This window comes from Perognathus longimembris, chromosome 6 (genome assembly GCF_023159225.1).
Source record: "Perognathus longimembris pacificus isolate PPM17 chromosome 6, ASM2315922v1, whole genome shotgun sequence".
Taxonomy (NCBI): domain Eukaryota; kingdom Metazoa; phylum Chordata; class Mammalia; order Rodentia; family Heteromyidae; genus Perognathus; species Perognathus longimembris.
The window spans coordinates 41,221,521-41,245,418 of record NC_063166.1 but is presented as its reverse complement, the minus strand read 5'-3'; the positions used below and the strand labels follow the sequence as shown (position 1 = coordinate 41,245,418).

General features: G+C 37.6%; 1 protein-coding gene across 7 annotated transcripts in view; it reads right to left on the bottom strand.

Moving 5' to 3' along the window:
• The window catches only part of Rbms3 (RNA binding motif single stranded interacting protein 3), a 760,386-nt gene that overhangs the window by 18,504 nt on the left and 717,984 nt on the right, over positions 1 to 23,898 (bottom strand). The window lies entirely within an intron of this gene.

The window sequence follows — 23,898 nt, the reverse complement described above, 5'->3', positions numbered from 1 at the left end:
CATAGTAGGCTCTTGGCAAGTATTTGTTGAATGAATAAGTGAAGCATCATGGTAATAATATTGATTTATAGCCTTATTTTTTTAAAGTAGAGAAACAAGGTAAGAGATTTTTATACATTGACCTATGTTATTTTCATATTGCTTTCTTATAAGTAGTGCACGCTAACCGATTGCGCTACTGGAGCTCTTCATATTGCTTTCTTATATGAAAGAATTTGTTTGGCTGATGATGTTGAAGTCTTCTTTGCTCCCTACTCATAATTCACTTGCAAATCACTGTCAGCATTGACTTTTGAATTCTTTTACCTCAAAACTTCCACATTAGGATGGATAGTGAAATGAGTAAATCTTTTTCTCCCCTCTGGTTGTAATAGTCAGTAAAATATGTATTGGGGAGGGAGTAACATGTATTTTGCAAGGAAGAATAGGAGACCTGGAAAAAATATATACTCATTTTCATGAGCATAAACTGTGACTCACATTCTTACGTTTAACAAATTCTCTCAGTAAATTAAAATTCTCCTCTTTGAAAATTAAACTACCTATAGAACCAACTATGTTTCTGACTTCTAAACTTGGCCAAAATTGTACAGTTCAGAACTGAATCATCTAATAAAATAATGTTTCTCAACTCATACAGGTTGGAAGAAATATTTTACTATCCAAAACCTTTGATGATTATTCAAATTTGCTGAGGTCCAGTGTTTGGAACCTTTATAAATGAATAAAACAAGATTATTTGGCATGTGTATCTTACAACTTTTCTGCATCCAAGGAGCATTATAAAAATAAGTAGAAATGTATTAATGGAGACAAACCGATCATTTGTGGTTGTTCATTGTCAAGGGCAATTATGTTACTAAAGCGATTTTGAAATAAATGCATGTTCTTCCTAAACTAATAACAATTCTTTTTCTAAATAGAGGTACAAAACCAAACCAACTATTTCCTAAAGAGCCCTGTGTTACTACAAAAAACTACTTCCTAATTTAGATAGAAAGCAACAGTTTGAAAGGCCTAGTGCTGTCTGTAATTTAGATTGAAAGCAACAGTTTGAAAGGCCTAGTGCCTCCTGTAATTTAGCTTTAGAAGCAAAATTACCAGAGATTGAGCTGGAGGTACTCAAATGGTAGAGTGCCAGTGTGAGCAAAACAACGGAGAGTTCAAGGCCTTAAGTTCAAACCCCACTCCTGGAAGACACACACACACACACACACACACACACACACACACACACACAAATAAATAAATAAGGATGCCATTGGTTCATGCTTGTAATCCTAGCTACTCTATGCAGGAGGCTCAGACCTGAGGATTGAGATTCAAATGTAGCCCAGGCAAGAAAGCCCATTAGACTCCAATTAGTTATGAAATTGTTGGAAATATAGCTGTGGTTCAAAGTGGTAGAGGCTAACCTTAAGCACAAAAGCTCAGGGATAGTGACCAGGTCCTGAATTCAAGCCAAAGGACCGGCATAAAAGTTCATCAATCAATCAATCAATAGATACATAAGTAAATACTAGAAACAATGCTACCCTCCCTCTGTGCTCCCATGGCATTCATATCAACTTCTTTTTATGAATGAGCCTTGTTAATTGAAATTCTGATTGATAGGAGTAATATGCTTTTCATATTTTTGTTGTTTCTTTTCCCTACATTTTTAGTCTTTGTTTTGTACTCAGAATAATTTTCTTACAAGGTGGCTACCCTATTTGCTTGAAAAACTGTATCTTCTTTCTATTATAATGCCCAGATGATCACTGCTTTGAAGGCAAGGATCAGATTTTGTGTCTGAATTTTCCAATACATGAAGCAATTCCTGGTACTCAATAAGAGACTCTTTAATTTCTGAAAGAAAAACTACAAGCAGAAAGCCTTCTATTTCCAATTAAAAAATTTAAGCTGGGTACCAGGGGAAGATGCCTGTAATTGTACTACTCAGGGAGCTGAAATATGGAGAATGTCAATTTGAGGCCAACCCACTGAAGTCCATGAACTACTATCTCAAAAATAAAACAAAACACAAAACAGCAAATTCAGGGCTAGAGAGTGGAAGTACACCAGCTGAGCAAGTATGAGAGCCTGAACTAAAACCTCAGTACTGATAAGGTACTTAAAAATGTGGACTCCTAGTTATTGGTAATTCTTAGCTCTTTGTAAATATTAATTTCACCATCACTTAGAACATATTTCTATAACCTTTAAACAGACACCTTAGCCAACTTCGCTCATGGCTGATTTTGTTTCCTTAAGCAGAGAGTAGGTATTCAGGAGTTTTATTACTATCAATTTCTCAAGTGAATATCTAAGACAAAGGTCACATTTCAGCATGTATAATTTCTTATGTCAAATCTTGTACTCAGGTATCTGCCTACTCACCAAAATGTATTGTAGATTATGTTGTGAATAACACTTCTGGTCATTTCAGATAGATCATTTTAGATCATTTGCTGTTCTATAGGTTCTAAATATCCATTATTTTCTTTCACATCGCCCTATAATATGTTCTTAGGAATACTAGCCGTATTGAGAGAAAAAAATTCTATGCTCTGAAGCACTTGAGCAAAATATATTTGCTTCTTTCTTTCTTTATTTTTTTTTTTTTGGCCAGTCCTGGGCCTTGGACTCAGGGCCTGAGCACTGTCCCTGGCTTCTTCCCGCTCAAGGCTAGCACTCTGCCACTTGAGCCACAGCGCCGCTTCTGGCCGTTTTCTGTCTATGTGGTGCTGGGGAATCGAACCTAGGGCCTCGTGTATCCGAGGCAGGCACTCTTGCCACTAGGCTATATCCCCAGCCCATTTGCTTCTTTCTTAACAGCATACAATAAAGTATCTCTGAGAAGCCAGGCTTTGCAAGAGCCCATTTCAGGGTAATTAAAACAACAATTCTAAAACTTATTTTTATAGCACTACTGAATTTTGCTTAGTCTCTGTGCTCTCAAGAATACACTTTATTTTTAAAAATACATTGTAACAAATGGGAAGATGATTTTCTGCCAACTACAAGTTTATCTAAATACAGGATGGATATTGGTGCACTTGGGTTCTTCTGTGGTTATGGCTTTCCAGACTTACTCCAAGTAGTAAAAAAGAATAATCCCAAATCTATAGGGTATTTCCACTCTAAACTTACTCATTTGCAAGTGGTCTAATAAACTAGCATGTGACTTCTTCTCATCAGATGACATGCTGGCACTCTACCATAGGAGACTAATCTGAATTTTTCAGTACAAATTTCTATGAATTAGAGGTCATTAGGGAAATAACTTGTGGCTATGTTTACTAGTTCATATGAGGATCTGCTTATTTAGAACTTCCAGAAAAACTAGTGTTCTCAAAAAATGGGTATAAGCTGAATTGAGCTGATTTGCCAGTAGCTGCAGCAATATGGTTAATGAGAACATTTCATATGTTTCTTAGCTAAATAAGCTTCCTCAAATGACCAAGTTATTCAAAACCTCTTCTATGTTTTTTTTTAATTTAATTTATTTTATTTTTTTCTTATTTATTGTCAAAGTGATGTACAGAGAGGTTATAGTTTCATACGTTAGGCCTTGGGTACATTTCTTTTACTGTTAGTTAACTCCTCCCTCATTCCTGCCTTTCCCCCTCCCCCTTTCCCTCTCCCCCCATGAGTTGTTCAGTTGGTTTATGCCAAATGGTTTTGCAAGTATTGCTTTTGTAGTTGTTTGTCTTTTTATCCTGTGTCTCTCGATTTTGATATTCCCTTTCACTTCCCTAGTTCTAATACTAGTATATACAGTAAACAATGTACTCAGATGAGATACAATGATAGTGCAGGTACAAGCACAGGAAGGGGATACAAGGGGATCATCAACAAAAGAAGCTACGGTTTCACATGGCATGTTGAAAGTAATTACAACAGTGATATATCACTCATTTCCATAACATGGAGTTCATTTCACTTAGCGTCATCTTATGTGTTCATAAGGGCATAGCTATTAGGCTCTTGTGATCCTCTGCTGTGACTAGCCTAAACCTGTGCTAATTATTCCCTATGAGGGAGACCATAAAGTCCATGTTTCTTTGGGTCTGGCTCACTTCACTTAGTATAATTTTTTCCAAGTCCTTCAATTTCCTTACAAATAGGGCAATGTCATTCTTTCTGACAGAGGCATAAAATTCCATTATGTATATGTACCACATTTTCCTGATCCACTTGTCTACTGAGGGGCATCTGGGTTGGTTCCATATTTTAGCTATGACAAATTGTGCGGTGATGAACATTGTTGTGCTGGTGGCTTTAGTGTGTTCTTGTTTGTGATCTTTTGGGTAGATGCCCAAAAATGGGGCTGCTGGGTCGTAGGAGAGGTCTATGCTTAGCCTTCTGAGGAATCTCCATACCACTTTCCAGAGTGGCTGAACCAGTTTACATTCCCACCAACAATGAAGTAGGGGCTCCCTTTTGGCCACATCCCCTCCAACATTTATTATTGTTAGTTGTCTTGATAAAGGACATTCTTACTGGGGTGAGGTGGGATCTCAGTGTTGTTTTGATTTGCATTTCTTTTATGGCCAGTGATGTAGAGCACGTTTTCATCTGTCTCTTCTCATTTCCTCATCAGAATCTTCATTCCTCCCTTAACATCCAATGAGATGTAGCACAATTGAAGGCTTGTGGAGAAATTCATTACTCCTGTTTGAATAGCACTTAGAATCTGGTAGGATGGTTAACCTATTTACACATGGAGAAATGGAAACTAACATATATTGGGAACACAGCCATGTATTTTTCATCCATGATTTCATAGTTCATCATGTTTTCCGCTCTAGATTGTTACTTTCCTTTGGTGCCAATCCTGTGGCATGAACTCAGAGTCTTTTACTCTCTCTTGACTTTTCATTCAAAACTGGTGCTCTATCACTTAAACCAGGCCTCTATTACATATTTTTTTGCTGGTTAATTGGAAGTAAGACTCTATGGACATTTCTGCCTGGGCTTATATGGGTCACACCTGGATCAGAAAAAGGAAGTCAACTAGCTGGCCCCGCCTATTTCTCAGTCCTTGGGCCACTCGTGGCTAATCTAGCCGCCTCTAGGCCCTAGATAGGTGCATGTACAGCCCTTCCCTTCCTGCCGATCTTTGATCTGATTGGCTCCTGTGCCTTATATTAGTTACATGTGTTCCCCTCAATAAACGAGATCTTGCACTGACTTGATTTCCAGATGCATCTGATTGTCCTCCGGTGAGGAAGGGCTGGGTGTGGGCGGTCTGTCGATCCTTTCCTTTCTTGGCTCAACAGGTCAGGGCATGCCTTCCCCATCTCTCCCACAGGTGGGGGGAGGGGTGTGCTAAAAACCCTTACAGGCGTATAAACTGTGATCCTCAGATATCAGCCTATCAGCCTCCTGAGTAGCTAGGATTACCAGTGTGAGCCACCAGTACCTGGTTAGCACATTACTTTGAAAGTTACATACATCTTAATTACTTCCATCTAAGCATTGCATTTAAAATATTGATACCATTTCTAATTATTGTGTTTTAATAATTAAAATTCCAATTAAATGTATGTAATAATATGTCATTAATTGATATTTTTTGGTTCTTTTCTATGTTATTTTTACTTTGCATTCAGAATATCTAGTTCGCTTATGAGAAGACGGGCCTAAAGTTTGGTAAGCTAATGTAAAGCTGTTCTTCTAGAAAGAACCAATAAAACAACAGACAGAGCAAGACAAGGTTGTATGCTCTCTCCTCTCATCTTCCACATAGTACTAGAATTCCTAGCCAGAGCAATAAAGTAAGAGGAAGACATAAAGGGAATCCAAATAGGAAACGATGACGTTAAACTCTCTCTCTTTGCAGATGACATGATCCTGTATCTAAAGAAGCCCATAGACTCTACTCCAATGTTACTTGAGCTGATCCAAAACTTTGGCAAAGTAGCAGGATATAAAATAAATCCTAAAAAATCAAGCTTTTCTATATGCCAATGACCCAAAGACAGAGGCTGAAATCAGAAAAGCAACTCCTTTTGCAATTGCCTCAAAAAATATATATATACTTAGGAATAACCTTAACCAAAGAAGTGAAAGATCTCTAAGATGAGAACTTAAAAAACCTGAAAAAGGAAATTAAGGCAGAACTAAGGAAATGGAAAAACTTCCCATGTTCCTGGATTCGGAGAATTAACTTTGTCAAAATGACAATACTGCCAAAGGCTTTCTACAAATTCAATGCAATACTCATCAGTATCCAAACACTATTCTTTAATGAATAGAGGAAGCAACTCAGAAGTCCATAAGGAACAATAAAAGATCCTGAATAGCAAAAACAATCCTAAGTAGAAAGAACAATGCTGGAGAAATTACAATACCAAACCTCAAGCTGTATTACAAAGATACAGTAATAAAAAGAACTTGGTATTGGCAAAAGAACAGGCCCGAGGATCAATGGAACAGAACTGAAGAGCCAGAAATGAACCCGCATAACTATGCCTAGTATTTGATAAAGGAGCTAAAAAAATAGGATAGAAAGAAGACAGCCTCTTCAACAAATGTTGCTGACAAAACTGGTTCAACATCTGTAACAAATTAAAACTAGATCCTTATATATCACCCTGCACCAAAATCAATTCCAAATAGATCAAAGACCATGAAGTAAAATCAGATACCCTGAAAACACTACAAGAAGGAATAGAAGAAACACTTGGGCTCCTTGCCACAGAACAAAACTTCCTTAATAAAGGCCCAGAAATGCAACAAATCAAAGAAAGGTTGGACAAATGGGACTGCCTCAAACTTCAGACCTTCTGCAAGGCAAAAGACATAGCTTGCAAGATAAACAGAAAGTCCACAGATTAGGAGAAGGTCTTTACCTGCCATACAGTGGACAAAGGCCTCATATCTAATATATATAGAGATCTCAAAAAGTTAAATCCCCCCCCCCCAAAGTAATCAAAGAACCAAACATCCCCCTCAACAAATGGGCTAAAGACCTAAAAAGACTTCTCTGAAGAGGAAATGAGAATGGCCAAGAGACACATGAAGAAGTGCCCTACATCACTGGCCATAAAAGAAATGTAAATAAAAACATTGACATGCCACCTCACCCCAGTAAGAATGTCCATTATCAGGAAAACTAACAATAACAAATGCTGGAAGGTATGTAACCAAAGGGAACCCTACTACATTATCGATCGAAATGTAAACGTGTTCATCCACTCTGGAAAGAGGTATGGAGGTTCCTCAGAAGGCTAAACATAGAGCTCCCCTATGACCTAGCAACCCCACTTTTGGCATCTACCCAAAAGATTACAAGTAAGAGCACACTAAAGCCACCAGTATAGCAATGTTCATCACAGCATGATTTGTCATTGTTAAAATATGGAACCAACCCAGATGCCCCTCAATAGACAACTGGATCAGGAAAATGTGGTACATATGCACAAGGGAATTTTATGCCTCTATCAAAAAGAATGTCATTGCCCCATTTGTATGGAAATGGAAGGACTTGGAAAAAATTATACTAAGTGAAGTGAGCCAGACTCAAAGAAACATGGATTCTATGGTTTCCTTCATAGGGAATAATTAGTAAATGTTTAGGCTAGTCATAGCAGAAGATCACAATAGCCCAATACCTATGCCCTTATGAACACGTAAGATGATGCTAAGTGGGGCATGCCCCTATGAATGCATAGGATAATGCTAAGTGAAATGAGGTCCATGTTATGGAAATGAGTGATATATCACTGTTGTAATTACTTTTAACATGCCATGTGAAACTGTAGCTTTTATTGTTGATGATTCTCTTGTATCCCCTTCCTGTGGTTGTACCTGCACTATCACTGTATCTTACCGGAGTACATTGGAAACTGTATTTACTGTATTAGAACTAGGAAAGTGAAAGGGAATTCCAAACTCAAGAGACACAAAATAAAAAGACAAACCACTACAAAAGCAATACTTGCAAAACTGTTTGGTGTAAACCAACTGAACAACTCATGGGGGAGGGGGAAAGGCGGAGGGAGGAGGTATCAAACAGTCCAAGAAATGTATCTAATACCTAACTTATGAAACTGTAACCTTTGTGTACTTCACTTTGACAATAAAAAAAAAAGATGATGCTAAGTGAAATGAAATCCACGTTATGGAAAATGGTGTTATATCATTGTTCTAATTGTTTTCAACATGCCATGTGAAACCATATCGCCCCCTTTTTTTCTCTCGTATGCCCTTCCTGCGGTTTTACCTTCACTATCACTGTATCTCATCTGAGTACCCTGTATATTGTATATGTGTGTATTAGCACTAGGGAAGGGAAAGGATATATCAAAATTGAGAGACAAAGGATAAAATGACAAATGATTCCACAAACAATACTTACAAAACCATTTGGTGTGAATCAACTGTACTATTCATCAAGGGGCAGAGGGAAAGGGGGGAGGCAAGGGAAAAATGAGGGAGGAGGTAACAAGTTGAACAAGATATGTACTCACTGCCTTGCAAATGAAAATGTAACCCCTCTGTACATCACTTTGACAATAAATCAATAATTTTTTTAAAAACCCAACAACAGGTGTGTGTGTGTGTGTGTGTGTGTGTGTGTGTGTGTGTGTGTGTTTGTGCTGGGCTTGAACTCAGGGCCTGGATGGAGTCCCTGTGCATCTGTGTTCAAGGCTAGCACTCCACACTTCATCCAGTCACTTCTGGCCTTTTCTGAGTAGTTTAGGGTAGATAAGACTCTCACAGACTTTCCTGGCTTAGCTGGTTTCCAATGGCGATACCTAGATCTCAGCTAGGATTATGTCTGTGATTGGATATAGTAAAGCTCTTCTGTGGTAAATTTAAATTTTCTGGAATGAAGTCCAACGAAGTGACAGTCTTATAAAAGCGGGATCAAGAACCTACATAAAATGGCTATAGGTCTGTGTGCGCTGAACTTTCAGCTTTAGGTTGTTGGAGACAAATAACTCTGAACTTTGCCTTCAAGAAATAGTTTGATTTCTTTCAGAGCACAGATAAACTAAACTAGGCCCAGTAATCCAGGCTGCACAAACACTGTTTGCCTTTGGGAGCCTGAGAGACTGCTTTCATTTTATCCACCTAACAAATGACAAGAGACTCAGAGAAAGACTGTGGTATCAATTCTGCCCTCTTGGTGAATTTCAAGGCGTACTTGTTGAGATCATAGTAGGAATGGATGTGTATGCTTTAACATGATTACTTTTTACTGGTGTTTCCTCAATGCTACAGTATTTGATACACATTTTTTTCTGGTTGCTGAAAATTTCAAGCCTTTTTCTTTCGTTTTGCTTTTTTTTTTTTTTTTTTTTTTTTTTTTAGTTTGTTTTTCCTTTATTGTCTAAGTGAAGTAGAGAGGGGTTACAGTTTCATATGTAAGGCATTCAGTACATTTCTTGTTCAACTTGTTATTTCCTCTCTCATTTTTCCTTGCCTCCCTCCTCCCCCTTTCTCTCTCCCCCCATGATTTGTACAGTTGGTTTACATCAAATGGTTTTGTAAGTATTCCTTTTGGAATGGTTTGTTTTTCTATCCTTTGTTGCTTGATTTTGATATTCCCTTTCCCTTCCCTAGTTCTAATACACATAAATACAGTATCCAGAGTATCAAGATGAGATACAGTGATAATGGGGGTAAAACCACAGGAAGGGCATACAAGAGAAAAAAAAAGGGGTGATATGATTTCACATGGCATGTTGAAAACAATTAGAACAATAATATAACACTATTTTCCATAACATGGAGTTCATTTCACTTAACATAATCTTACGTGTTCATAAGGGCATAGCTATTGGGCTATTGTGATCTTCTGCTATGACTAGCCTAAACATTTACTAATTATTCCCTTTGAAGGAAACCATAGAATCCATGTTTCTTTGAGTCTGGCCCACTTCACTTAGTATAATTTTTTCCAAGTCCTTCCATTTCCATACAAATGGGGCAATGTCATTCTTTTTGATAGAGGCATAAAATTCCATTGTGTATATGTACCACATATTCCTGGTCCACTTGTCTACTGAGGGGCATCTGGGTTGGTTCCATATTTTAACAATGACAAATCATGCTGTGATGAACATTGCTATACTGGTGGCTTTAGTGTGCTCTTACTTGTAATCTTTTGGGTAGATGCCAAAAGTGGGGTTGCTAGGTCATAGGGGAGCTCTATGTTTAGCCTTCTGAGGAACCTCCATACCTCTTTCCAGAGTGGTTGAACACATTTACATTTCGATTGATAATGTAGTAGGGTTCCCTTTGGTTACATCCCTTCCAGCATTTGTTATTGTTAGTTTTCCTGATAATGGACATTCTTACTGGGGTGAGGTGGCATGTCAATGTTTTTTATTTACATTTTTTTTATGGCCAGTGATGTAGAGCACTTCTTCATGTGTCTCTTGGCCATTCTCATTTCCTCTTCAGAGAAGTCTCTTTTTAGGTCTTTAGCCCACTTCCTGAGAGGGCCATTGGTTCTTTGAGGATTTGTTTTGGAGGAATTTAGGTTTTTTTTTTTTCTTTCTATGTATATTTTAGTTATGAGGCCTTTGTCCATTGTATGGCTGGTAAAGATCTTCTCCTAATCCGTGGGCTTTCTGTTTATCTTACAAGCTATGTCCTTTGCCTTACAGAAGGTCTGAAGTTTGAGGCAGTCCCATTTGTTCAACCTTTCTTTGATTTTTTGTTTCTGGGCCTTTATTAAGGAAGTTTTGTCCTATGCCAGGAGCCCAAATGTTTCTCCTATTTCTTCTTCTAGTGTTTTCAGGGTATACACATTCTTAAAATATAAATTATGTACTTGTTTCTTTTTTATGGAATCTCTTTAAAATGAGATGAAGGGGAAAAATGGGTCCGTCTAGTCACTCTGAGTGACAGCATGAATGGATAATGTTTGCATGTAGCCACTTTTGTCATTTGCACATATACAGAGGCATTAGATTTTTACATGAAATGCTTGGGGACTCTGAATCGCAATTTTCAATACCATGGGATAAATTCCAGACCCTATCAATTGTTCCAAGAAGTCTAGACACTGTATCACCAGGATACTTATGTGAAGAAAAGAAACATTGTGAGTTTGAAAGGAAATATGTGTTTGCCTATTTAAATTGGGACAAAGTGTTTCTGTTACTTTGTAATCATTGATTGGTGCTTTGGAAACAAAGAGCAAATCTAGCTCTGAGTTTACAGTTCTGCCCCAATCAAACTTAACAAAGCAAACTGCTTTATATATACTTCCCGCAGTGAAATTCTTCATTTTAATTATTTGGGAGGAACAAGAAAAGTTTCACATATTGATTTGGAAAATTTCCTAAAGAAACTGATGTAGTTGTTTTGTTTGAAGTTACCATTAAATTATTTAGGTCTTGCATTGGGCCTTCTGAGTCCTGTTGGAAAATTTGTAAAGGTAATTAACAAAAGTCTGAAAATGGGCTTTCCCTGGATTGCCAGTGGCTCAAGGTAGTAATCCTAGCTACTTAAGAGGCTAGGTTATAAGGATTTCATTTTGAAGCTAGTCTGAGCAGAAAAGTCCATGCAACTCTTATCTCCAAAAAAGCCAGAAGTAGAGCTATGGCTTAAGTAGATCACTGGCCTTGAGCAAAAATGATCTGAGACAATGCCCATGCCTATAAACTGTACTACTTGCATGGGGGAAAAAAGGTGTGTGTGTGTGGTAGGAGCGGGGGAGGAGAGATTGTTATTTAAGTCTCACTAAACTCAAACAGTCAATGAGAGGTAGGTACATTGTAAAATTGCACCTTCCCAAGGAAGGTGAAAAGAAAGAAGAGTATTTGGCACGTGATGCTAACAGTATGAATTACTTTCAAAATCCTGTAGCACAGTTTCTTTGAACAAAGGAGGTTTAATACTTTTGGAGGAATGTGGGTGATGATTTGCCAGGCTGCAAGAGGGTTGCAATGTTATCTGAAGTACAGCTTAGCTGAAGATTTTAGGCCATGCTTTTCTGGGATTTGTAGAATTCTAGCATCTTAGAGTTGAGGCTCCATGTCTGGACCATGTCAAGGTGGCACGATACCATTTTACAGGCTTGGATTTACTCTGAGTAGGAGTAGCTGCCACAGGTCTAATTCTAACAACAGTTGCTTTCTAGTTCCCTATGTCACAGTGTGGATAATACCATCTTCAGGAAGTGAGCCAGAGAGATTCTACTTGAAAGGAGGGCAAAGAAGTGGGTCCTCCTGCTAGCTCTTCTGTGTTCTTTCTACCTTTACCAGCAAAGTGTTAGACAAAAAATAAGTTGATAATGAATGAGTACCCACCTAGAATTGTCATAGTGTATGGGCTTATGCTTTGTTAGTGATAATATATAAATCAGAGTGTCTAGGTTATTAACTTATAAATAACCAAGTAGAGTTGTGACTGACTAATTAAAGAGATGATAGAAGCAGATACAGAATCATACATACTTCTCCTATGGGGAGAAAAATATTTGAGGAGAAATGATCACTTCAGTTAGAAAGAGACCAGATTCATAGAGGTGTGAAGGCCACATTATTCATCCATGTCCCCAGAACATCACTAAGTGAAACTCAGAGTGGGTGGCAGATTAAATTATTATATAAGAAATATAGGTTATTGTCATTGTATTCTGGAATGAGAGTCACTTGTTTGGGCAAATGGCAGCAGAGATAATGAATAATCTCGATTATTGTATATAGTTTGGAATTTTACCAAATGATATCCTCTGCATAATGGAGAGACAGTCACTTTCATAAAGTGCTCACAGGCTACATAGGCCTTCAATCTCACAGATAAAGCAACTTTCATGAATGCATTAGAAAATATCATGGCCCAATAAGTTTTTTATTGTACAAAAATTTTTGTAATAAAAACAAAAGATAATTCTATGGGAATGTACCTGATTAAGAAATTATGTCCTAAAATTTGAATTTGAGCCAGGTGTTGGTGTCTCCTGCCTGTAATCCTAGCTATGCAGGAGGCTGAGTTCTGAGGATCAAGGTTCAAAGCCAGCCCAGGCAGGAAAGTCTGTAGGACTCATCTCCAATTAACCACCAGAAAACCATAAGTAACACTGTTGTTTAAGTGGTAGAGTACTAGCCTTGAGCTGAAGAGCTCAGAGACAATATCCAGACCCAGAGTTCGAGCCTCACAACTGACAAAAAAAAAAAAAATTGAATCTCATACAATTCTAGAGCCACCATAAATTCCCCATCCCTTTTTAAAAATTTATGTGATAGGTTTAGACTAATATGAAATTCATGTGAGACAGAATATACATTCAGTGGGCCATGAAGGACCCTTGGGAAACAGACAAGAAAATTAGGTATAAACTGAAAAGTATTTGTATTTGACAACCAGAATGCAAGGTAGAGGTTGTTTATAACTGCAGCAAGTATTTACCGAAGTGTTATGGGAACCCATTGGGTTCAATAGAGAATGTGTGATGAATAAGTAGATAATATATAGAGATACTATAAATAGTATTATGTGAATGAACTTGATTATATGAAATAGACCAATTTCAATTTTAGCCAAATGGACAAAAAATATGAAGAAATCTAGGATAGTTTCATATTTACAAAAGGAATTTAATCATAATCCCAACCAACTCACAATATGACCTCTAGCTCTAGTTGGCTTTTTGATGAATTTTCCAAGTATTTAAAATTAATAATACAAATCTTGTATAAGTTCTTCCAGAGAATACTAAAGAAGAAATTCCTTTCAATTCATTTTATAAAGCCTGTACATTCTTCATATCAAAGGATCATTGAAGGAATGGCAAATCACAGCTTAATGTGTCTAATGAACATTTAGATAAACCTTATATAATAACATTTAGTCCATCTTATCTAGGTGGGATGAGTCAAGTGAAGCTTAACATTTGAAGAACAATCAACATAATTCATCACCCATAAAGTATAAAAAACATTATAGCATGAGTTTGAAGGATTCAGAATCGATTTCATAAAAATTAACATCTGTAATGATAAAATAGCTTCTGAATAGATGAGAAGTTAGAATAAATGTCTACATAGAAAAACACACACAAATACTATTGAAGGCCAATGTATAATACTAAATCATTTCCATCTGAATCTTGAAAGTTTTCTAGTATCACCTACTCTAATGATTTCTTTGTGATCCAATCGACAGGACTTATACTAGAAATGGCAAGCATAAAGGTGAAAGAAACAAAGCTGTTATTTTTCACAGATGATATGATTGATGGCAGACATTCAATAGATATAATAAGAACAGTGCACATCCAACTTGAAGACCCTAATCTAAACTTTACAGGCTCTGCTGCAGGCCTGACTGAGCTCCATTCAACTAGCTTAGGGCCAAGTACACGCACAGGTGTTTTCTGGCCTGGGGACCCAGTACGGGCTAGCCTACCCAGTGAGAAGTAGTCCTAGCCAAGCTATGGCTCCCACTTGTCAGGCACAAGAAAGCCATTCTGGCACCACAGCCTTGACAATTTCTGAACCCATATGCCTAAACCACAACAAAAGATTGCAAGATTCATGACTAATTAAGACAACAATCTAAATCCAAGAGCTAAAACTATCCAGGGAAGGACTCTAGTGAAGAAGAGATGGAAGACAAAAGAACCATTAAAGAAATGATGAGAGAATTTGTCTATAAAATCAAAGGGGAGATGTGCAAACAACTTAAAGAGCTCAAAGAAGAAATGACAAGGAAAATCCAAGACTCCCAGAAAGATACACAGAGAAAAATAGACACAATATATACCACATTAAGAGATGAAATGGACACCATGAGAACTGATCTCAGAACCATAACAAGTTCAATTTCCACAATGCAAACCACAGTGGAATCCATAGGTAAGAAGTAATACATGATATGGAAAACAGAACTTCAGAAGTTGAGGATAAAAAAGAGGAGCTAGAACAAAAAGTCAAAAGTATGTAAAAACACTCAGGACCTGCCAAAGAGAAGTCCAGAAATTGTCAGACTCTATTAGGAAATAAAATCTAAGCATAATTGGGATCAACAAGGGGAAAGAACTTAATACTAAAGACATTGCAAATCTATTCAGAAAAATAATAGCTGAGAAATTCCTCATTCTTAAGAGAGAAAAATCTATGCTTATATAATATTTAATACAGTTGATTACATGACATATTTAATAAATAATATGTATTAAAAAGCAAGAGAGAAAGATACAGGAAAAACTAAGATACCTATAAATAAGTCTGAGAAAAGGCATGAAGATATTTGTGTCAAAATTTAAAAGACTTGATGAGAATAATAAATTGCAAATAAGATGAACCACATTTGTTGATGGAAACACTCATTTCTGTCAATGTGTTGATTACCTTAATAATGTATATACGCAATCTAAACTAAAATTCAAGAAGATTTTTTTTTAGAAAAATCTATGTTAAATTTTATATATAAATGAAAAGAACCTGGACCCTTCAATATTTTTGGAGGAAAAGTAACATCAAAGGACATATATTACTAGATATCGAGATATCAAAAAAATTATGTTGATTAGATAATATGGTATTGTGGCAAGGATAGAAAAAAGGTGTATGGATGCAGAAAGGAGTATGGATGAAAATAGAAAGATTAGATTCACCTGATTTATACCTTCAGTGCCCATGCAGTTCAGAGTTTTAATGAATGATGTATCCAATAAATGTAGCTGGATATTTCTATTGAAAAAATAAAACTAGAACCTACCATCCACCACACAAAATTACTTTGAGATGGTCACACATAGAAGAACCAAAACCATAGCTTTTGTGAAAAAGAGGAGAAAAGGTTTCATAATTTTGGAAAGAAACCCCATAAGTTTCTTAAAGATAACCCTAGAGCTAACCATAAATGACTGATAAATTGGGGTTTGTGAAATTTAAGAATTTAGGATTATTAAAAGTTTAAGGGAAGGTATTTAATTATATACATACATGTATACGTATATATTGGCAAGCATATATGCATATGTATGCATGTATTTCACAAATAAATTAGAAATCAGAAAAGCCAACTTAAAAACAACAATAACAGAAAGGACTACAGTGGGGATCGGGAGAAGATGGCGGAGGAGCAACAGTGCCCTAGCTGAGCTCCCTCCAACAGTGCAGTTTTCCCACCCCAGAGAAACTTTTACCGCTAGATAGACAGCTCAAATAAGTTCTAACAGTACAGGGATTCCAGCCAGGAAGTAAAAATCAACTTAGCTGGTCTGAAATCAAGATTCGAGCTCCTGGCGGAGTCACAACACCACACTAGTGCGGGCGCCGGCACCGCGCTGCGCACCCTGAGCAGCTCAATGGAGACCAGGGAGAAATTCTCCAGACGGCAGCGTACATACAGATCACAGGCTGAGCACAGATGGGCTGAAATCTCAGAGACAGCGTGAGAACTCCCATGAAAGACAGTCTCACTCACACCCAAAGAGCAGCTCCTCCCCCAACTGCGAGAGCAAAGTGCCATCTTTGACACTGGCAAAGCGTCAGACCAAACTGGAGCTAAAGCCTGCCTTGGGAAAGCGAGGACAAAGCGGCCATCTTTGAGAAGGGCAAGAGGGACCAATTAGTGAGAGCCAGCTCCGCCCAGGAGAACACTCCTGCCTAGGTGGGAGGTGTGTCCTGGGCCTCAGCCTGGCTAGAGGTGTCCGCCCTGCTCGCCAGAATTCCTAAATTAAAAAGCAAAAGCAGCGAGCAGCTATCAGCAGCATGGAACAGCCAAACAGGAGAACAAACTTCCTGAGACAGATAAATTGTCCCATTTAGATGCCCAATTCCCAGCCGGAAACAGAGCTGAAATCCATAGCCAGCTCTGCCCAGGAGGCTACCCCACCCAGGAGGGTGGAACCTCCCCAGGCCAGAGTCACCCCGCCCTGCTGAGTCTGCAGCCTATTCAAAGCCAGGCGTTAAAGACAAAGAAGGTTACTACATACTAGTAAAGGGATCTCTCCTACAGGAAGATATAACCATTCTAAATATCTACACACCAAATGCAGGAGCACCCGCCTTCATCAAACAAACACTACTGACTCTAAAAACACTCATAGACCCAAACACATTGATAGTTGGGGACTTTAACACTCCACTATCACCTCTGGACAGATCAACACACCAAAAAATGAACAAAGAAACCACAGATATTAATAATTGCATAGACCAACTAGACTTAACCGACATCTACAGAATATTCCACCCAGCAACAACAGAATACACATTCTTCTCCGCAGCACATGGAACATTCTCCAAAATAGATCACATCTTAGAGCACAAAGAAAATCTGTACAAATTCAGAAGTATCAAAACATTCCCTGCATTCTCTCAGACCTCAATGGAATAAAATTAGAGCTCAACTCAAACAGACACCACAGAAAATCCCACAATTCATGGAGACTAAACAACACACTGCTGAACCATCAGAGGGTCATTGAAGAAATTAAAAAGGAAATTCAAATGTTTATGGAATTCAACCAAGATGAGGACACAAAGTACCAGCTCCTTTGGGACACAGCAAAGGCAGTACTCAGAGGAAAATTTATATCTCTGAGCGCATACACCAACAAACTAGAAAAACACCAACTCAATAATGTAAGGAAGCACCTTAATTTCCTTGAAAGAGAACAACAAGCCAAACACCAAGTCAATAGATGGAAGCAAGTAATTAAAATCAAATCAGAATTAAATCAATTAGAGACGAAAAAAACCAGAATCAACAAAACAAAGAGTTGGTTCTTTGAAAAAATCAACAAGATAGACAGACCCCTGGCAAACTTGACCAAAAAATGAAGGCAGCACACTCAAATAAACAAGATAAGAGATGAAACAGGTAATATCACCACAGAAATAACCAAAATTCAGAAAATAATAAAGGACTATTTTGCAAACCTTTATGCCAACAAACTCGAGAACTTGGAAGAAATGGATGATTTCCTAGAAAAAATTCATATCCCCAAACTCAACCATGGAGATTTAAACATTCTAAACATACCCATATCCAGTATTGAAATAGAAATGGCAATAAATGATCTCCCATCCAAGAAAAGCCCAGGTCCAGAAGGATTCACTGCAGAATTCTACAAAACAGAACTCACACCAATATTTCTGAAACTCTTCAAGGAAATGGAAAGAGAACGTTCACTACCAGACACATTCTATGAAGCCAGCATAACCCTCATCCCAAAACCAGGTAGGGACTTATCATGGAAAGAAGACTATAGACCCATTTCCCTGATGAACATAGACGCAAAAATTCTCAACAAAATTCTGGCCAATTGACTTCAACAGGTCATCAAAAAAATCATACACCACAATCAAACTGGATTCATCCCAGGGATACAAAGTTGGTTTAATATATGTAAGTCAATTAATGTAATCCACCACATCAACCGGAGCAAGCTGAAGAACCACATGGTTTTATCTTTGGATGAGGTAAAAGCGTTCGACAATATCCAACACCCATTTATGCTAAAAGCCCTGGAAAAACTGGGATTCCAGGGAACGTTTATGAATATAATCAAGGCAGTTTATGACAAACCAACAGCAAGCATAACTCTAAATGGTGAAAAACTAAAGCCATTCCCTTTAAAATCAGGAATAAGGAAGGTATGCCCACTCTCGCCCCTGCTCTTCAACATATTACTAGAATTCCTAGCCAGAGCAATTAGGCAAGAAGAAAATATAAAGGGGATCCAAATAGGAAAATATGAAGTTAAACTTTCTCTCTTTGCAGATGACATGATCCTATACCTGAAGAACCCCATAGACTCTACCCCCATGCTACTAGAGCTGATCCAAAACTTTGGCAAAGCAGCAGGATATAAAATAAACCTTCAAAAATCAACAGCCTTTCTCTATGCTAACGACCCGAAGACTGAGGCGGAAATAAGGAAAGCAACTCCTTTTGCAATAGCCCCCCAAAACATAAAATACCTAGAAATAACCTTAACCAAAGAAGTGAAAGACCTCTTTGATGAGAACTTTAAACGCTTGAAAAACAAAATTAAGTCAGAACTAAGGAAATGGAAAAACCTCCCATGCTCCTGAATTGAGAGGATTAATATAATCAAAATGGTAATATTGCCAAAGGCTAACTACAAATTCAATGCAATACCCATTAATATCCCAACACCATTTTTTTAATGAAATAGAGGAAGCAATCCAGAAATTCATATGGAACAATAAAAGACCTAGAATAGCAAAAACAATCCTAAGCAGAAAGAACAGTGCTGGAGGAATTACAATACCCAACTTCAAGCTATATTATAAAGCTATAGTAATAAAAACAGCTTGGTATTGGCACTGGAACATACCTGAAGACCAATGGAACAGAATTGAAGACCCAGAAATGAACCCACAGAACTATGACTAATTAATCTTTGATAAAGGAGAAAAAACAATATATTGGAAGAAAGATAGCCTCTTTCACAAATGGTGCTGGCAAAGCTGGTTCAACACATGCAACAAACTAAAACCAGATCCTTATATATCACCCTGCACCAAAATCAACTCCAAATGGATTAAAGACCTTGAAATCAAATCAGACACCCTGAAAACACTAAAGGAAGGAGTAGGAGAAACACTTAGGCTCCTTGGCACAGGACAGAACTTACTTATCAAAGACCCAGAAAGGCTACAAATCAAAGAAAGGTTGGACAAATGGGACTGCATCAAACTGCAGAGCTTCTGCACAGCAAAGGATATAGCTCGCAAGATAAACAGAAAGCCCACAGACTGGGAGAAGATCTTTACCAGCCAGTCAACGGACAAAGGCCTCATATATAAAATATATGCAGAACTAAAAAAAGTACCTTCCTCCAAAACAAAACCGCAAAGAACCACTAGCCCCCTCATCAAGTGGGCTAAAGACTTACAAAGAGACTTCTCTGATGAGGAAATGAGAATGGCCAAGAGACATATGAAAAAGTGCTCTATATCACTGGCCATAAAAGAAATGCAAATCAAAACAACATTGAGATTCCATCTCACCCCAGTAAGAATGTCATATATCAAGAAAACTAACAATAACAATTGTTGAAGGGGATGTGGCCAAAAGGGAACCCTACTTCATTGTTGGTGGGAATGTAAACTGGTTCAGCCACTCTGGCAAGTAGTATGGAGATTCCTCAGAAGGCTAAATATAGAACTCCCCTGTGACCCAGCAGCCCTACTTTTGGGTATCTATCCAAAAGAACACAAACAAAATCACAGTAAAGCCACCAGCACAACAATGATCATTGCAGCGCAATTTGTCATAGCTAGAATCTGGAACCAACCCAGATGCCCCTCAGTAGACGAATGGATCAGGAAAATGTGGTACATTTACTCAATGGTATATTATGCCTCTATCAGAAAGAATGACATTGCCCCATTTGTAAGGAAATGGAAGGACTTGGAAAAAATTATACTAAGTGAAGTGAGCCAGACCCAAAGAAACATGGACTCTATGGTCTCCCTTATTGGGAATAATTAGTACAGGTTTAGGCAAGTCACAGCAGAGGATCACAAGAGCCCAATAGCTATACCCTTGTGATCACATAAGATGATGCTAAGTGAAATGAACTCCATGTTATGGAAATGATTGTTATATCACAGTTGTAACCACTTTCAACGTCCCATGTGTATCTGTAGTTTCTATTATTGATGATGTTCTTGTATCACCTTCCTGTGGTTGTACCTACACTATCTCTGTAATCTTATCTGAGTATATTGGAAACCATGTATACTGGTATTAGAACTAGGAAATTGAAAGGGAATACCAAAATTGAGAGACACAGGGTAAAAAAAGAAAAACAACTAGAAAAGCAATACTTGCAAAACTCTTTGGTGTAAGTGAACTGAACACCTCATGGGGGGAAAGGGAAAGAGGGAGGAGGGAGGGGGGTATGAGGGACGAGGTAACAAATAGTACAAGTAATGTATCCAATGCCTAACGTATGAAACTGTAACCTCTCTGTACATCATTTTGATAATAAAAATTAAAAAACAAAACAAAACAATAACAACAACAAATTTGAGCCAGGTGTGGCAACTTATACCTATAATCCTAGCTACTTAGAATGTTGAGACTGGGATCACATTTGGAGGCTACTTGCAGCACAACAGTTTGTGAGATCCTGTTTCAACCAGTAAAAAGTTGGGCCTGGTAGCATTCACCTGTTGTCCCAGCTGGGTGGGAACATAAATAGGACGACCATAGTGAAGACCCACCTCAGCATATGTGGGAGACCCTATTCAAAAGATCAGGAAAAGTGAAAAAGGCTGAAAGTGTGGCTTAAACCATAGAGCTCCTGCTGGGAAGTGCACAACCCTGGGTTTCAGCTCCAGGGTTTAAGGCTCCACAGAAAGGAATAAGCAAAGAACAAGTTTCAATGAACTATTAATATCCATAATAGCTCAACCTCAAGGGTTTTATATGAAGTCTAAACCAAAAATAAATGAGAAAAATTACAATTCCCCAAAAATATATACTACATGATGTGTTGTGCATTCTTTGTTTTTACTTTTATGTCCAAACTGGAGTTTGGACTCAGGGGCTTGTGCTTTCACTTGGCTTTTTCCACTCAATATGAGTGCTGCATCACCACTACCTCAGGCTGTATGCTGCTTATTGCCATAAAAATGTCATAAACGTTTTTGCCAGAGCTTGTTCAAACTGCAGTCCTTAGATCTCAGGCTACTAAGTATCTATAAGAATAGCTATAAGCATCTAGACCCAATTATATGCCTTTTTTCATATAACAAAATGTTGGGATAGAGGACAGATTACTGGATGCCAAATGTTAGACATAAGGTAAAGGACGTCATAAAATTCATTGTATCAAACACCACAATATTGATTGTAGCAGTAGTTAAACAAATCTACCTACATATTATAGTTTTGAAGAACTCAATGTAAATAAGAAGGAGAAAACAAATAAGGAAAGACATATGAGTAAGATCTTCGTACTGAATAAACCTCTATTTCCTAGTTGTGGAATTATACAATAATTTATAAATTGTTAAAACTGGGGCAAATTGGAGCATGTGATTTCTTACAATGGCATGCTAATCTCCAATCATCTAAATGACACAATTGCTAAAATGAATAAAAATATAAATATGGAAATACATAAAGTTATGTATAGTTGATATAAATATCATATGAAAAACAAGATAACTTCAACCATGATGATTGTAGAGATGAAAGGTAAAAGCACTATGATTCAACAATACACCATAACATGAGAGAGTCTGCTAAGTCAAAGGGCTGTAGAGGATGTGTGAGATGCTCAGACACCACTGCCGTGTGTGTCAATGGGCATATTTGTTCTGTGGCAGTCCCAATCTGACAGATCATTTTCAGAACTATGGTGTAGCCATTCTTCTCCTAGGCATGCATACTACAGAAATTCTTGCAAACACATGCCACAAGTTATGTTCAAAATATTTAAAGTAGCATTAATTTTAATATTTATAATATGGAAATGACTTAGGCATTAACCAGCAGAACTAACAATTTATAATGTCTATCTATCTATCTATCTACTGTATTATAAAATAATGAAAAAGCAACTGCTATACAAATATGGATGAGAATCACAGATTTAATGTTGAACTAGAGATGGCGGGTATAAAAGACAAGTCTATGTACTAAAAGTTCAAAAATGAAATCAAAGGAAATTCCTTGTGATACAAGTTAGGATTGTATACACTTTGTGGAGATTAATAAAAATAACAAGAACAAAGGACATTTTAAAATTTTGATCAAAATGGTGGGTACATCAGTATTTTTTTTTTGCCAGTCCTGGGCCTTGGACTCAGCCTGAGCACTGTCCCTGGCTTCTTTTTGCTCAAGGCCAGCACTCTGCCACTTGAGCCACAGCACCCCTTCTGGCCATTTTCTACATATGTGGTGCTGGGGAAGGTGCTATGGTGCAGGGCATCATGTATATGAGGCAAGCACTCTTGCCATTAGGCCATATCCCCAGCCCCCACTCTCTGACTCTTCAAGTCAACTATTTCATGCCTTCTCTACCTCAAATCTTTCTTCAAAAAATAATATGTGTGTGTGTGTGTGTGTGTGTGTGTGTGTGTGTGTGAATGAATAATGGAAAAGAAACGTATCTCACCACTCTTCCAATTTTCTCATTGCTATGTCATTTATTCTTTCCTTTTGAATGGATAGATTGTTCCTGCTTTCATGTAAGCTCAGCCTTTCTTGTTTTCTGTTAACTTTTAAAAAATATATTCTTCTGTTAAAGTGTAACACACAGACAAAAATGTGGAATTCATAAACTAATGTGCCCACCATTCAGATCAAAATATTAAAATGTCCTTTGTTCTTGTTATTTTTATTAATCTCCACAAAGTGTATACAATCCTAACTTGTATCACAAGGAATTTCCTTTGATTTCATTTTTGAACTTTTAGTACATAGACTTGTCTTTTATACCCGCCATCTCTAGTTCAACATTAAATCTGTGATTCTCATCCATATTTGTATAGCAGTTGCTTTTTCATTATTTTATAATACAGTAGATAGATAGATAGATAGATAGATAGATAGATAGATAGATAGATATTATAAATTGTTAGTTCTGCTGGTTAATGCCTAAGTAAAAAAAAAGTCAGAGAGTGGATTTGCAGGTCTGTATACTAAGACTTCTGGGAAGTGCTAAGTTTCATTCAAAGTTTGTTCAAAAGAAGAAAGAAGACTGAGAACTGAGTACAAATGAGCTAGAAAGAAGTATTTCCCAGAGAGTCTGATGTGGAAAGAGGGACAGGAGATGAGGTCAATGAAAAGGAGAGATTATGTTCTGCTACAGAACCTAAGCAAGGCATGGAAGTGAGAGAATGAATAATGGCTCTGAGAAGGTAGAAGACAATAAACAGAAAGGCAGGCTTAATGGAGTTCAGGAGCTGCTGCAGTCAAGAAATGGGAGACCTGTGGAAGGAACGAGGT